The 16,273-nt window shown below is 43.1% G+C and overlaps 1 protein-coding gene across 9 annotated transcripts in view; it reads left to right on the top strand.

Moving 5' to 3' along the window:
* Positions 1-16,273, top strand: part of CNTNAP2 (contactin associated protein 2) — a 2,604,396-nt gene that overhangs the window by 2,539,916 nt on the left and 48,207 nt on the right. The window lies entirely within an intron of this gene.

Raw genomic sequence — 16,273 nt, 5'->3', positions numbered from 1 at the left:
CCCCAGTTATATATTATTATAGCACTGTAGATTGGACAATATCACTGACTTTTTTCCGCCGGAAATCGCGGAAATTTCCGCCGGAAATCGCGGAAATTCCACCCGACTTTAACATTGATTTTCTCAAAAACTATAAGGTCTTTTTGAAAACTTTTTTTTTCAACTTGTTCACAAGATTCGGTTTAATAAATGCTGAAAATTTGGTGTTTCTAGGACTTAAGGGGGCTTTTCTATTAACTGCTAAATTCGGCGGATTTTTACTGTAATGTAAAATGCAGGAAATCTGCATCTGCCTATTTTCTGCATTTTACATGACAGTAAAAATCCGCCGAGTTTAGAAGTTAATAGCAAAACCCCCGTAAGTCCTAGAAACACCAAATTTTCAGGGTTTATTAAACAGAACCTTCTGAGCAAGATGCAAAAAAAAGTTTTCAAAAAGACCTTATAGTTTTTGAGAAAATTGATGTTAAAGTCGGGCGGAATTTCCGCGATTTCCGGCGGAAATTCCGCCTTGGAATGCGGAAATTGGTAGCGGAAAGCGGAATCGGTAATCGGTACATAACGGAATGCGGAATTACCGCGGAATCGGGATTTGGCATTCCGACCATCCCTAAGTGCACAGTAGCCCCAGTTATATATTATTATAGCACTGTAGATTGGACAATATCACTGACTTTTTTTCATTCTATCCCACTCCCCAGTTAATGGGTACTCACCTTTCTCTTCAGTTATACAAAGACAATTCATAGTCCATCCAAATTATCTTTACCTAAAATAAAGGGTTAGTGCTAGCTGCTCCCATAAAGCACACCATGTTTGTATTCAGTGCCAATGCCAGTCTTAGTGCCCAGTGTTCAGCCCATTACTTACGCAGAATTAGGTGTCCAGTGCTTCTACTTATTACACAGTGTTAGTGTCCCATGACCAGCCCTCATGCTCATTACGGTGAGTGTGAAGTACAGTACTCTTTTTTTGTCCAATGCAAATTTTGCCACCCGGAGAATCAAAATAAATATTCCAACAGGGGAACATATAAGAAATCACACCTGGACGACCTCCTGGTAGAGTAATGAACCTAGAACCTGCAAGTTGGCGATAATACTTATTATTTTCTGGGAATAATTCCATTAATTTCTTAAAATAAGTGTTCCTGGTTGCAGTATATTTGGGGCAGTGCAGCGGGAAGTGGGTTTCATCCTCAAGGATCTTCTGCCCACAGAGTTGGCACAGTCTCTCCTCCCTGGGTTTATACGTCTGTCCGTGTATCCCAGACTCTATTTCGAGGTTGTGAGCACTCCGTCTGTAGACACTTAGGATTTGCCTCTCTTGAGAGTTTTAGAGCTGTTGCAGGTATGGGGCCATTTTATATTCTCTCTGTAGGGACAGGTATATATTATTATTGGTAATACTTGATATATTCTGTATATCAGGTATTACCAAGAGGGAGCTACACCTGGGTGACCTAAATAGAGTAACCCATAACAGACTCCATCCGTGCAAGGTGGGTGTACCACCAGACATGTAACAAACAGACCAGGGAGAGAAAAAAGTAGGAAAAACGGGAAGCAACGTGGGGAGTGAGCACTCATGCTGAAACCAGGTCCCATCCAACCCATTTATGCCAGAGGGTTCAGAACGGTCACCCCAAACCTAGTACTACTCAACAAAAGAAGCACTGCTCTGTGTAGGAGATGTATATTTAGGTGACTCCTTAAAGGGATACTGTAGGGGGGTCGGGGGAAAATGAGTTGAAGTTACCCGGGGCTTCTAATGGTCCCCCGCAGACATCCTGTGCCCGCGCAGCCACTCACCGATGCTCCGGCCCCGCCTCCAGTTCATTTCTGGAATTTCTGACTTTAAAGTCAGAAAACCACTCCGCCTGCATTGCCGTGTCCTCGCTCCCGCTGATGGCACCAGGAGCGTACTGCGCAGACCAAAGACCATACTGGACTTGTGCAATACACTCCTGGTGACATCAGCGGGAGCAAGGACACGGCAATGCAGGCGCAGTGGTTTTCTGACTTTAAAGTCAGAAATTCCAGAAGTGAACTGGAGGCGGGGCCGGAGCATCGGTGAGTGGCTGCGCGGGCACAGGATGTCTGCGGGGGACCATTAGAAGCCCCGGGTAACTTCAACTCATTTTCCCCCGAGCCCTCTACAGTATCCCTTTAAATTTGAACAAGCTAAACCAAGTCTTCCAGAATTGTACATCTTTCCCATTGAGCATTTAAGGCAAGTCCTCCATCTTTTTGATCCAGCACAGCACTTTTGCATGAGTTGTCTGACTGTTTTGCATTGCTGTCAATTGTTTTTCAGCCTGTGAAAAACAAATTCATGTGGGAACTAGCCCATTGAGTAACATTGGTTGCAGTTTTCCTGTGCAGAAAGTACACATAAAAAGTGATGCGTGGAGACAGGCCCTTAAAAAAAATGAACAACAGTGGATTAGCTTATATTTTCCAACTTACTACATTTGTTTTGAGTGTGTTACATGTGCTTAGCAGATATTGGTACCATCCCCATAGAAATTGTAATACTCCCTCACCAATATCATTTTACTTTTTGAGCGTTTTATCTATGTAGAATGGAATCCAGAGGCTTTGCGATCCTCCATGAGCCCTCCGCCTCAGGCCGGGACCATCCTTATTTTTGCGGATGCGCTTCCTTTCATGTACGAGCGGAGCTGCACTGCACAGTCGCTAGTGGGTTTGTGTCTGCGCAGTAGCACAGACCCAGTCATGTACAGAGAAAAAAGCCATGCATGAGCAGCTCCGTGCTACTGCGCAAGTGGGGGCCGTAATTTGCGCCTGCACAGTGCAGCCTTGCTTGTACAAGAAGGGGAGCACGGCCTTAAGCAATCTGTATCGTTAATGTTAAAGACTATTCAGAGAGTCCCGACGCAGCGCAGGATGGGTGTAGGAAGATCGGAGAAGCCTCTGGAACATTCAGAGCCTTCCCACTACTGAGAATAGTATCTTACATTTAAAAAAATGTTACTGGTGCTGTTTAAAAAGAATTACATGTGAAAAGCCTTATGCACGATTAATAGAGCGTAATGCTTTGCATGTAATGTATTGTATTCTGCTTAATGTACATACACCCCTTGGTGTGGTAGATTGTACTGGTTGATGACCAGCCCGACACTGCCCTTCACAAGACAGGGACTATTGTCTTTTAGAGGGAAACTAGCAGAAAAGCACAGTGGTTTATCCATTAAACCACCTTGGCGTTCTATTTTTTTGCAGCGTTCGGCCGCGGGTGGTTTTTTTGAACCTATTTTTTTTATCATGTAGATAGCCTAGCGCTAGCTACATGATTCTTCCCTCCCTGCGCCATCCCGCCCACCCCTCCGATCGCTGCCAGCAATCATATCCAACAGGAAATCCCGCTCTGAACAGGATTTCCTGTTAGGGCTTCCCTCGTTGCCATGGTGACGATCGGAATTGACGTCATGACGTCAGGGGGAGTCCCGATCCACCCCATAGCGCAGCCTGGCGGTGATTGGCCAGGCTGCGCTGAGGGTCTGGGGGGTTGCCCTCTTTCGCAGCGCAATCAAATTAAACACGCAGCTAGCAAAGTGCTAGCTGCGTGTTTTAAAAAAAATGTAAAAAAAGACCCACCAGGGGCTGAGAGATCCACCGCGGCGGTAATGGATGAGCTGAGCTCGTCCATACCGCTAAGGTGGTTAATGCACAACAAAGTGCAGCGATGATATATAACAGCAAAAGAAATCATGCAGAAAAAAGAAGAGGTAAGTGTTAATTGATTTCTATGGATTAATGCCCTTTACACATTACAGTTTGCCATATTAAATAAGCTGCGCGGTCTGCATCGATTTTTATGAGAGTCTTCATACATTCTCTTTGCAGAAGCGCCAACACAGCATTTGTATTTTTAGATGTGCCATATTCATCTTCGGAAATGAGTTTGGATCATGTTTTTTCCATCTGCTTTTCTCTGCTTACAGACAGGGCAGCAGCACCACAATGGGGAAGGATGAGGCCAGACATCTTTCACAACACACACACCATTTTCACAGGCTTGTCTCTCTGCTTTGCTCTATGCCTGCATCAGCCTGTTTATGTTATGCTTGCATTAATGGCAATAGCGAATTGTAAAGTGGTTTATCAATTTGCAGAGTGTTTAGTTATACCAAAAATGCTAATGTGTTTTGGAGATCATTGGGTTATTTATAAAAAATAGGTGCAAAGTTAAACCAGTATGATTGTTACATCTAACTACTGAAAGCTTATTGGATACTTTAGGCAACTTCATCATAGTTGTTTCCGTTTTCTGTGCTTCTGTCTTAATATATTAGCTCTGTAATTTATGGATGATGCACTGTACTTTTACAATGGAAAGTACTAAAGGGTCTTGTAGCTGTGGCTGATAGATATGTGTCCCAGCTGCTTAGCAATAGGAGAATTACATTGCAAGTCACCTTCCATAAGCATGAGTGCTACCTGTCAATGCATTCTATCGATTTCAGTCGGTGTGGTTAGCTAACAGCAAACATACAATTATTTGTTGCCAGTCATAGAATACTGGAAGCTGTGCTAGAGAATCAGCTGAAAAACAAGCTGGATCAGATGCTGGTTTTCGTATTGTGTATTTAGTTTGCAAGGCAAGCTGTCACAGGAGGCCAGCATTTCAGAGACATGACAAATCATCCATCTGCTAGCCATAGCATAAGGCCTCTTTCTCATTTACAGTTGTGGGCAGTAAACTACAGAGTTTTATTGCCCTCTAACCTCCCCCTACAGTTCCTCAATCTGCAAGCTTCAATTTGCAGCTATTGCCCTGCATATGTGTAGGGTTATACATCTGTCTACAGTAATCTATGGATTCATTACCAAGGTGTGTGATGGGCTTTACTGCAGTCAATCCTGCTTGGAGTGCAGGGAGGCCACAGGCAGTAGAAAGGGGTAATCAAGGCTTTGCATAACTTTTTTTCAGCTGTTTTTAATAAAGTATTGTCTAATATCTAATGACACAGCGTGGTAGTAAAGGTAAGAGATTGATATCCAGAAGATATTGATCTTTTACCTGATTTACCACTATTGTGGGCCAGCTTAGGGCATGGAATGATATGGCTCTATGGGTAGCATTTGGAAAAAGATGAAGACCAACCTATCCTGAAACAGCTGCCTACAAGGTGGATTATATGGCTATGTGAAATGAATAGGCTACACTCATTTCTGGATGCATGGCTGAGTTGCATGGATGCATGGCTGAGTATGAGTTGTATATTCACAAATAATTGCACATTTATACTACGCCACTGATGCTGATCCTCATTTGGAGACCCCCTCTTCTATTTGCAGCATTCTTTTCCATGTGCAGCAACCCCTCTTCCATGTCTAGCCACCCGCATTGGGCCTGGGCCTTTATGGTCTTTCCAAAAATCTAGGCACTAATTGACCACATACCGATCCTGCTTTTGACCCTCCCATGCTTCCTTCAAATTGATATTTGGACACTTTATTGATTGAACATGTCTGTTTTTACTTCCTCAAGTGCAAGAGGGTCATGAGCTCAACAGTACATAAGTAAGGTTCCCATATCAATGTAATGCAACAGCCATTACAATGTTAGCAGCTGGGGTGGTGCAACTGATATTCAGTCACATTTTCTATTAAATGTGATCAGTAAGGAGTTGTGCAATAAGCACTCATGCAAGGTGCAAGAATGATCTCTATATCCTGCTCAGGTTTCCATCAGGGATACCTCGATTGTACCTTATGTCCGACATACTGTAGGTTGGGTAGTGTATGCCTAGCTTTATAACCTTTTCATTAGATTAGGTGTTTACATCAAAGGTATCATGTAATCTAGCAATAAAATCAAAGAACATGGTTCATGTAAGTGGTTTATGTCTCATAATGTTTCTCAGAACCTAATGAAATGGCATTCATACTGTATACTTATTTATTCTAAAACATGACTAGGGATGAGGTGAGGTGGGCTGATATTTTGGTTCCAGTCTGCGGTACACCATGGATTCCAGCAAATGTCAGAGGGCGTCATGCTTCAGAGGAGACAGGCCTGGTTATCGACCACTTTCAGCCTTTCACTTTCAAATGCCTTTGATCTCTTTAATTCTGTTGAGATCGCTCTCCACAATTACATGCAAGAGGTTTTAATTCAGCCAGCTACAATCTCCTTGCCTTTCTTTGAGCATCAGTTTTATACTATACACTCTTATCACTTCAAGTGTGCGTGCTCTCGTGCTCTCCAGAAATGTACATATACCTGCATGTAAGCAGCTATCTAAGCTAAAATTGTCACATGCACACATAGGCTTCAATTCACTAAGGCAGGTTTGGTAAAAAATACAGGCAAAATAACTGCATTTGGGGCTGCGCTGCATGACAGTTCACTTAGATTTTAACCTCACACGGTATTTAATTTGGTATTTTAAGGAATCATGTGGTATTTCATTTGGTATTTCATAGATTGGTGCAGTGCATGGAAAGTGGATGAAAGACATGATACAGATAGTATATTTATTTATATCAAGACAAGTAAAGTCCAAGGTGCATAAAATTAACATAAAATTTGCATCGGTTCAAAACCATTAGTATCTTATCAACCATTTTTAATTACTGCATGATAATTATTAATATTGTGAAATGAGGAGAATTATTATAGTAATTATTATTATTTTTATTTATAGAGCGCCAATATATTCCATAGCACTGTACAACATGCAAAACATACAACAATGGGGGGCATGGATACATGATCAGTTCAACACACTGTACAATCAGGACAACCAGTCACATAAGTAGAGATACATAAAGTACAATTGATGTGTAGTTTGAATAACATTTCCAATAGAGATGGCCCGAACGGTTCCCGGCGAACTTTCGTGGTTCGCGATCGCGGAGAACCGCAAACTTTTCCGGAAGTTCGGTTCGCCCCCATAGTGCATCATGAGGGTCAACTTTGACCCTCTACATCACAGTCAGCAGGCACATTGTAGCCAATTAGGCTACACTCCCTCCCTTGTGTGCCTGCAGTAATTAGTGAAGGGACATCTGCTGCAGACTCTCATAGGGAAAGCTTAGTTAGGCTCTTGTAGGCTTCTCAGCTTACGCCTTGCTGATTCTTATTGCTAAAAAAGCACCCCTCAACAGCTCTTTTTTCTAATCTTGTTCTTGTGATCTATTTTTTTTTCTGTGTGTCCCACTGACAATTGTGTTGCATAGACAGCCTTGGTAATTCCTACTGTGTGTGCCACTGCCAGGCCCAGCACATTCAGTGACTACTACCTGTGTGTGTGACAGGTTCACATTGTAATAACCACTCTATATACCTACCTGTTGTTCACTGTTCACCCACCCACCTACGTTAGCGCACACAGTGTCACTGTGCCTGTCCGGTACCTGTGTGTCTGTGACAGGCGCACATTGTAATACCCATCTCTGCATATATGGTACCTACTACCTGTTCACTTCAGTGCCACCACCTACTTACATGAGCGCACGCAGTGTCACTGTGCCTGTCCGTTTCCTGTCTGTGTGTGACAGGTGCACATTGTAATACCTATCACTGCATATACCTACCTACCTGTTGTGTTCAGTGCACCCACCTACCTACGTGAGTGCACGCAGTGTGATACAGTGGGTTGCAAAAGTATTCGGCCCCCTTGAAGTTTTCCACATTTTGTCACATTACTGCCACAAACAAGCATCAATTTTATTGGAACTCCACATGAAAGACCAATACAAAGTGGTGTACAATTGAGAAGTGGAAAATCATACATGATTCCAAACATTTTTTACAAATAAATAACTGCAAAGTGGGATGTGCGTAATTATACGGCCCCCTGCGTCAATACTTTGTAGAACCACCTTTTGCTGCAATTACAGCTGCCAGTCTTTTAGGGTATGTCTCTGCCAGCTTTGCACATCTAGAGACTGAAATCCTTGCCCATTCTTCTTTGCAAATTAGCTCCAGCTCAGTCAGATTAGATGGACAGAGTTTGTGAACAGCAGTTTTCAGATCTTGCCACAGATTCTCCATTGGATTTAGATCTGGACTTTGACTGGGCCATTCTAACACATAGATATGTTTTGTTTTAAACCATTCCATTGTTGCCCTGGCTTTATGTTTAGGGTCATTGTCCTGCTGGAAGGTGAACCTCCACCTCAGTCTCAAGTCTTTTGCAGTCTCCAAGAGGTTTTCTTCCAAGTTTGCCCTGTATTTGGCGCCATCCATCTTCCCATCAACTCTGACCAGCTTCCCTGTCCCTGCTGAAGAGAAGCACCCCCAGAGCATGATGCTGCCACCACCATATTTGACAGTGGGAATGGTGTGTTCAGAGTGATGTGCAGTGTTAGTTTTCTGGCACACATAGCGTTTTGCATTTTGGCCAAAAAGTTCCATTTTGGTCTCATCTGACCAAAGCGCCTTCTTCCACATGGTTGCTGTGTCCCCCCAACATGGCTTGTGACAAACTGCAAACGGGACTTCTTATGCTTTCTGTTAACAATGCCTTTCTTCTTGCCACTCTTCCATAAGGGCCAACTTTGTGCAGTGCACGACTAATAGTTGTCCTGTGGACAGATTCCCCCACCTGAGCTGTAGATCTCTGCAGCTCATCCAGAGTCACCATGGGCCTCTTGACTGCATTTCTGATTGGCGCTCTCCTTGTTCGGCCTGTGAGTTTAGGTGGATGGCCTTGTCATGGTAGGTTTACAGTTGTGCCATACTCCTTCCATTTCTGAATGATCGCTTGAACAGTGCTCCGTGGGATGTTTAAAGAGAATCTGTATTGTTAAAATCACACAAAAGTAAACATACCAGTGCGTTAGGGGACATCTCCTATTCCCCTCTGTCACAATTTCGCCGCTCCCCGCCGCATTAAAAGTGGTTAAAAACAGTTTTAAAAAGTTTGTTTATAAACAAACAAAATGGCCACCAAAACAGGAAGTAGGTTGATGTACAGTATGTCCACACATAGAAAATACATCCATACACAAGCAGGCTGTATACACCCTTCCTTTTGAATCTCAAGAGATCATTTGTGTGTTTCTTTCCCCCTGCATCTCTCATGCACTGAAGTTTCAGGCTGCTCTTTTCTTCCTGCAAACAGCTTTGCCCTTGTCTGTAATTCTTCACTATGTGAAAGCCCAGCCAGCTCAGAGGACGATTTATCCAGCTTGTAAAAGTTAAGAGAGAAGAGAGAAGCTGCTCTAATCTAAATAACACACAGGCAGTGTGCAGAGAGGGGCCTGGAAGGGGAAGTTCATAGCAGAACCACAACACTGAAGAACTTGGCAGCCTTCCAGACACAGGCTGACAAGTCTGACAAGAGAGAGATAAGTTGATTTATTACAGAGACTGTGATAGTACAAAGTGCTGCAGTAAGCCAGAACACATTAGAATAGCTTTTGGAACTTTTAGGATGATAAAAAACAGGATGCAATTTTTGTTACGGAGTCTCTTTAAGGCTTTGGAAATCTTATTGTAGCCTAAGCCTGCTTTCAATTTCTCAATAACTTGATCCCTGACCTGTCTTGGACCTGCCGTGTGTGTTCTTTGGACTTCACGGTGTTGTTGCTCCCAATATTCTCTTAGACAACCTCTGAGGCCCTCACAGAGCAGCTGTATTTGTACTGACATTAGATTACACACAGGTTCACTCTATTTAGTCATTAGCACTCATCCGGCAATGTCTATAGGCAACTGACTGCACTCAGATCAAAGGGGGCCGAATAATTATGCACATACCACTTTGCAGTTATTTATTTGTAAAAAATGTTTGGAATCATGTATGATTTTTGTTCCACTTCTCATGTGTACACCACTTTGTGTTGGTCTTTCATGTGGAATTCCAAAAAAATTGATTCATGTTTGTGGCAGTAATATGACAAAATGTGGAAAACTTCAAGGGGGCTGAATACTTTTGCAACCCACTGTATACCACTCCGTGCATACCTGTTAACTGCACCTGTGTGACTGCACATTGTATTAGTCAAGTCAGTGCATACCTTTCACTTCATCCCCCCCCCCCCCCCCCCAATATGGACAAAACAAAAGGCAGAGGCAGGCCGCCTGGCAAGTCTGTGCAAGGTCGCGCTGTCATGATTTCGTGCGGCCCTCAACCAAAGTACAGTGTTCAGAAGAAGGCACGTGCCATCAATCCCCAATATTGTCAGGACGTAGTTGACTATTTAACACAGAACACCTCACCTTCCTCAGCTTCCGCACGGAAGTGTGACATATTTTCCTCCTCCCGCTATGATTCTGGCACCCCACTTAACACTCAGTCAGCCGCCACCACCAAAGTGCCATCACCCCAGGGCTCAGCGGTGTGGAAATTTTTTGGTGTGTCTGCCTCAGATGAGAGCAATGCCATCTGTACTCTCTGCCACTGAAAATTGAGCCGTGGAAAGACCAAGACCCACATAGGGACAACTACCTTACGAAGCACAAACTGCAATGGGATGACCACCTGAGGGATTTTTCCCCGGGACTTTTGTCATCTATCCCACTCGGCCATGCCCCCCTCCAGGTGTTAGACCCCTTGAAACATCTTTTCTATCACATTTGTGGCCAGCATAAGTGTTTATAGTTTTCAAGGTTCGCCTCCCCATTGAAGTCTATTGCGGTTCGCGGAAGTTCGCACGAACCAAACTTTTGCATAAGTTCGCGAACCGAAAATCGGAGGTTAGGGCCATCTCTAATCACCAATACTGAAAGATGTTTATCTGATAAATTGCACAGAAACAGGAAACAAAAGGGGGAGTTCCTGCCCTTGTGAGCTTACAATCTAGAGGGTAGTGGGGTGGAGACACTGGGGGAGTAGACAAAGGGGTTAGCAGATGAGGCCTTGAGCGTTAAATTCTAGCTATAACAAATTATATGCTTGTCTGAAAAGGTTCATTTGAAAATGTCCAGGCTCGGAGCATGACACATAGTCTGTGATAGAGCGTTCCAAAGGAGAGGTGACACTAGTGAGAAGTATGCATTTATTATTGACTTTATTTTCCTGAATAGTTCAATTCATTTTCACCTTTTCCCTGGCTGTTTCCTTCCTTTCTATAACTTCATACCTCCCAACATTTTCAGATCAGAAAGAGGGACACTTAAAGGGAAGGTCCAAGCAAAATAAAAAAATGAGTTTCACTTACCTGGGGCTTCTACCAGCCCCATGCAGCCATCCTGTGCCCTCGTAGTCACTCACTGCTGCTCCAGTCCCCCGCTGGCAGCTTTCTGACCTCGGAGGTCAGGGCCACATTGCATACATTTTTACACATTTCCGTTAGTGCAGGAACATTAACACATACATTTTTACGCGTTAGTGGTGCAACGCGTAAATTTTTGTTCCTGCACTAGCTGGAATGCGTAAAAATGTATGCAATGTGGCCCTGACCTCCGAGGTCAGAAAGCTGCCAGCGGGGGACTGGAGCAGCAGTGAGTGACTACGAGGGCACAGGATGGCTACATGGGGCTGGTAGAAGCCACAGGTAAGTGAAACTCATTTTTTTTTTTGCTTGGACTTTCCCTTTAAGCCACACCTCTGACATACCTCTAACCATGCCTCTGACATACCCCTAATCATGCATACTATAAAGATTCCATAAGAAAAAATATGTTGTTTTATAAAAACCACACTGGTCCTTTCAATCCTGGTTCATTTTTTTGAAAATAATAAATACTGTATATACTCGTGTATAAGCCAAGCTTTCGGAACTAAAAGAGTGTCCCACAAGTGGGGGTCTCGGCTTATGCACGAGTCACTAACTGAGTTGTCCCCCCTCCCTGCCACATGTAGATTGCTGTGAGCTTGACCCCCCCCCCCCCCCCCCCATCCCCCGCCAGAGTAGTATGTGCTATTTGTAGATCAGTGTCCCCTGCCATAGCGTTATGTGGTATTTGTGCCTCAGTGTCCCCCTCCCCCCTCCAGAGTGGTATGTGCTATTTGTTGATCAGTGCCTTCCCATCCCCTGCCAGTATATGCATAGCGGTGCACAGTGGGGAGCGTTTACTCACTGGTTCACACTGCTCGGATTCATCCTTCTCCTTGTCTGTTGCAGTCTTATTTTTATGACGCTATCTACCGGCGCCTCTTATGTGCGCCGCTGGAGAGGGTAGAAGAGATGAGATGCGATAGACAAGCTGAAGATTGATTTCGTTGGCGTGAATCAGCGAGTGAGTGAACGCTCCCCGCTCTGCATATGCGCCACTCTGCATATGCGCGTGGGATGACAACACAGGAGGGCACTGATGAACAAATAAGACATACCACTCAGGCAGGGGAACACTGGTGCACAAATAGCCATTAAGATATGGCATGGGACACTGATCTAAAAATAGCTCTTACCGTGGTCATTTGCACTGCTCGCACTGCTCTGCATATGGGCATATGTGCAATGAAGCTTCCATGTACTGAATGTGAGCACTAAATATACTGTAGGAGGAGGGCGTTGTTCAGGGGGTAATTTTGGTTTTGTATTGCATTGTATTGATTTTGTAAAAACTGAATAAATGAGGAAGAGAGTATTGTATTGCTGGTTTTGGTGTTTATAGATGGAATTGTTCTCTTTTCTTCAATAAATTATATAAAAAAAGAGCACTGAATATGTGAGCACTGCAGATCGACCATTTCAAAGTGAAGGTTCTTATCACCTGCCCATAATCAACCAAGCATGAAGGAATATTACAGCCCAAACTTACTCAAAGGATGGCTCTTCTGTTTGCTGCCTTCTATGCATTCAAAACTGGATGTAAGAGTGCTTATGTGACTTATGCAAGTGCCCTATTCATGTGTATATGTCTGTTATATGGCTGGACATATGTATACTGCATGTGTTATACACAGCATCTAGGATTAAAGGGAAGAGAAGCGTAAGTATGGTGATATTGTGTGGTTGCTATGCTTTTTTTTAACGTGGCAAAGGATGTATATGACTAGACTCAGCCTACCAGGGCCGGGCCGAGGCATAGGCTGGAGAGGCTCCAGCCTCAGGGCGCAGTGTAGGAGGGGGCGCAGAATTCATTCAGCTGTCATTCCTAATTGTGTTTGAAGCAGAAAGAAATAAGAAAAGGGGATACTTGGCAGTGACTGCAAGCCAGATAACTAGATATTAAGGTGTTGGGGAGGTTGTGGGCCCTGTGGTGCCTCTTAGTCTAATAGCAATCAGTGTTTGATGGCTCGGGTGGCAGGGATGGAGGGGCGCACTTTGGTGTCTCAGCCTTGGGTGCTGGAGGACCTTGTCCCGCCTCTGCAGCCTACTCACAAAAGGGAAAGACTTTAGAGTGAGCCAGTGGTATATGGCAGAGGGGGAAACTTAACCATGACTGCTCAGCTCTGCTCTTGTTTAGTGGATCTGTAGGAAATGCAGATTTCTTTTTTGCAGTGTGAACGTTGGGCAGTAGAGGCCTGATGCTGTTCTATTAACGCATGTGTGGATATTTCTATAAGTTGTATAATGTGTATGAAATATCCACAGTTGCACCAATTACCTATAGTTGGTGCTGTATTACCTACCGCCGGCTTATACTCGGGTCAACCATTTTTTCCTGTTTTTCAGGTAAAAGTTGGGGGTTTGGCTTATACTCGGGTCGGCTTATACTCAAGTATATACAGTATATCAATTTAATGGATGGGAATAAAGTTTAGAATCAATTAAACACATTTTTCAGTCGAAAAATAAATATATTTACATAGATATGTACATCAGTCCTGAAAAAGGGGCAAATGAGGAAGAAAGAAGGACAGAGGGACTGGGGTCCCAAAGAGGGACTGACCCTTCAAAAGTTGGGAGCCATGTAACTTTAAAAACGGCTGTTTGTTAGTTACCACATGAGCTATTCTTTGTGAATTAACATCTATGAGGTATTTCACTCACAAGTCAATAAATTGACCTCACTAGTCGGTAAATTCATTTTTTATGTAGTAATAGGTAATTTCACAAAATGTTTGATAAATTCAGTTGTTTTTTTGCTTTACCGCATGTGATGAGGCTTAGTGATTCAAAGTCATAGTAGCACATGAAACCTGCTCCATTTACTTAAGTATACTGTATATTGCCTCTACGTGATGTATGTTTTTTTAGGCCTGGATGCCTGTGCCATTTTTTGTATTTTTCTGGCCTTTGTGCTGATTGACTGTGCCACACAGAAATTTGTATTACGGCCTGATGAAGGGCATACATACGATAAAAAGAGCCCAAAACGAACATGTGTCGTTGCCTGTAAAATACAATACCTATTCAGAGTTGCATCAAGCCAGAATATAATACCTACCAATCAGCTTCAATTATTCATGTCTTATGGTATATAATTGATTACATGAAGACTCATTATGTGGAATTGAAGAAGTTTTTTAACGAATTTTTGATATTTTGTACCAATAAAGTTTTTCTATAAGATTTTGCCAAAATTCCACTGTACTTCCTCGTTTTTTTGAACTCAAGTCCTTTTCTATAAAATTATTGCGGTCTTGTGGGCAAGGTGGATTGCCCTTAAGAGGACTTTGTGTTTTTGATCCTTCACTCTAAAAAGGACGATACCCAATTATACGTACTTAGTTGCAGGGCACAGCATAACAGGAGGCTAGCACGGAAACAGTAAATTCGGGCGCCTGAGGCTAGTGGACAAATCGGGCGCCGCCATTCACTTCTATAATAAATATCGTTTAATGGGCGCCCGGTAGGAAAAAAGGGCGCCGGAGAAAACTAACGTTTTAAAAGCGGCGCCCGGAGACTTAATGTTTTATTACTGTTTCTCATGATTACCCATTATTTAATGATTTATACATGTTTAAATATTATTTTTAAACGAAAACCAGTACAATATTTTTCCCAAACATTATTTTTAAACGAAATACATTATTTATTTATTTTTATTTTTTACATTATTTTTAAACGAAAAAAATAACAGGGGGGTCTTAGGTTTAGGCACCAACAGGGGGGTCTTAGGTTTAGGCACCAACAGGGGGGTCTTAGGTTTAGGCACCAACAGGGGGTCTTAGGTTTAGGCACCAAAAGGGGGGTCTTAGGTTTAGGCACCAACAGGGGGGTCTTAGGTTTAGGCACCAACAGGGGGTCTTAGGTTTAGGCACCAACAGGGGGGTCTTAGGTTTAGGCACCAACAGGGGGGTCTTAGGTTTAGGCACTTTAGGTTTAGGCACCAACAGGGGGGTCTTAGGTTTAGGCACTAACAGGGGGGTCTAGGGGTTAGGGGTAGGTACAGGGAGGGTTACTTAGGCACCAACAGGGGGGTCTAGGGGTTAGGGGTAGGTACAGGGAGGGTTACTTAGTAATTTTTTTTTTAAACGTTATTATGCGTTTCATTATTTAAACGAAAGATTAACGTTTTTACAATTGCCGATTTAATACACATTATTTAATGATTTATAACGTTTAAAAACATTACTTTTAAACGAAATACATTTTTAAACGTAATCCATGTTTATCGTTAAAAACCCGGCGCCCTTTTTTCCCATCGCCCCTTTTTAACGTACGCGGCTAGCACTGTCTAGCTGCATTTTGATTTATGCATGTAACAACAGCTTTGGCTGAAATATATTAGCATAAATGAATCCATATATCATTTGAAAAGGTCTAAACGTACTATGAAAATAATATTCTTTGCAATGGCAAAGGTCTCACTAAAGTGATAGAGATTATAACTATTTTTCTATGGGCCTCAGTAACCACTTACCACTCTTGTACTTGGCATAGATATGCATATGCCTCAATACCAGAAGTGTAAGCACTAAGCTGCATTTGTTATTTTTATTTTAGAAACTGTATTCCTTCTGTTCTTGCAGGCCTTTCATAGTACAAATAACAACAAGCCCCAGCCTCTGCTTTTATATGCTAATACTGTGTGGCCAGTGGCGTAGCAACAGGGGGTGCAGAGGTTGCAACTGCAACGGGGCCCTTGGGCCAGAGGGGGCCCGAGGGGCTCATCCTCAACCACAGTATTAACTATTGGTCCTGTGCTGATATTGATAATAATCACTTTTATAGAAGCTTTGAAAAGTAGTAATCCTTAACAAACTGTTCCCTATCCCCTTTTTGCACCTCTGACACTATGGTTGTCCTTGGCAGGTTTTGGTGCATTGTATCAATTGTAATGTATAGAGTGCTTGAGGGGGCTCAATGTAAAACTTGCATCGGGGCCCACAGCTTCTTAGCTACTCCACTGTGTGTGGTTTTCTGCTTTGCCAGAAACTGAATGACAGTTTTAGGCCCACTTCACATTGACAGGCAAAATGGTCTGTTTAACGGACCATATATATATATAGATTAAA

Source organism: Hyperolius riggenbachi, chromosome 5 (genome assembly GCF_040937935.1).
Source record: "Hyperolius riggenbachi isolate aHypRig1 chromosome 5, aHypRig1.pri, whole genome shotgun sequence".
Lineage (NCBI taxonomy): Eukaryota > Metazoa > Chordata > Amphibia > Anura > Hyperoliidae > Hyperolius > Hyperolius riggenbachi.
The sequence above is the reverse complement of the archived record's forward strand: the minus strand, read 5'-3'. Positions and strand labels throughout refer to the sequence as shown.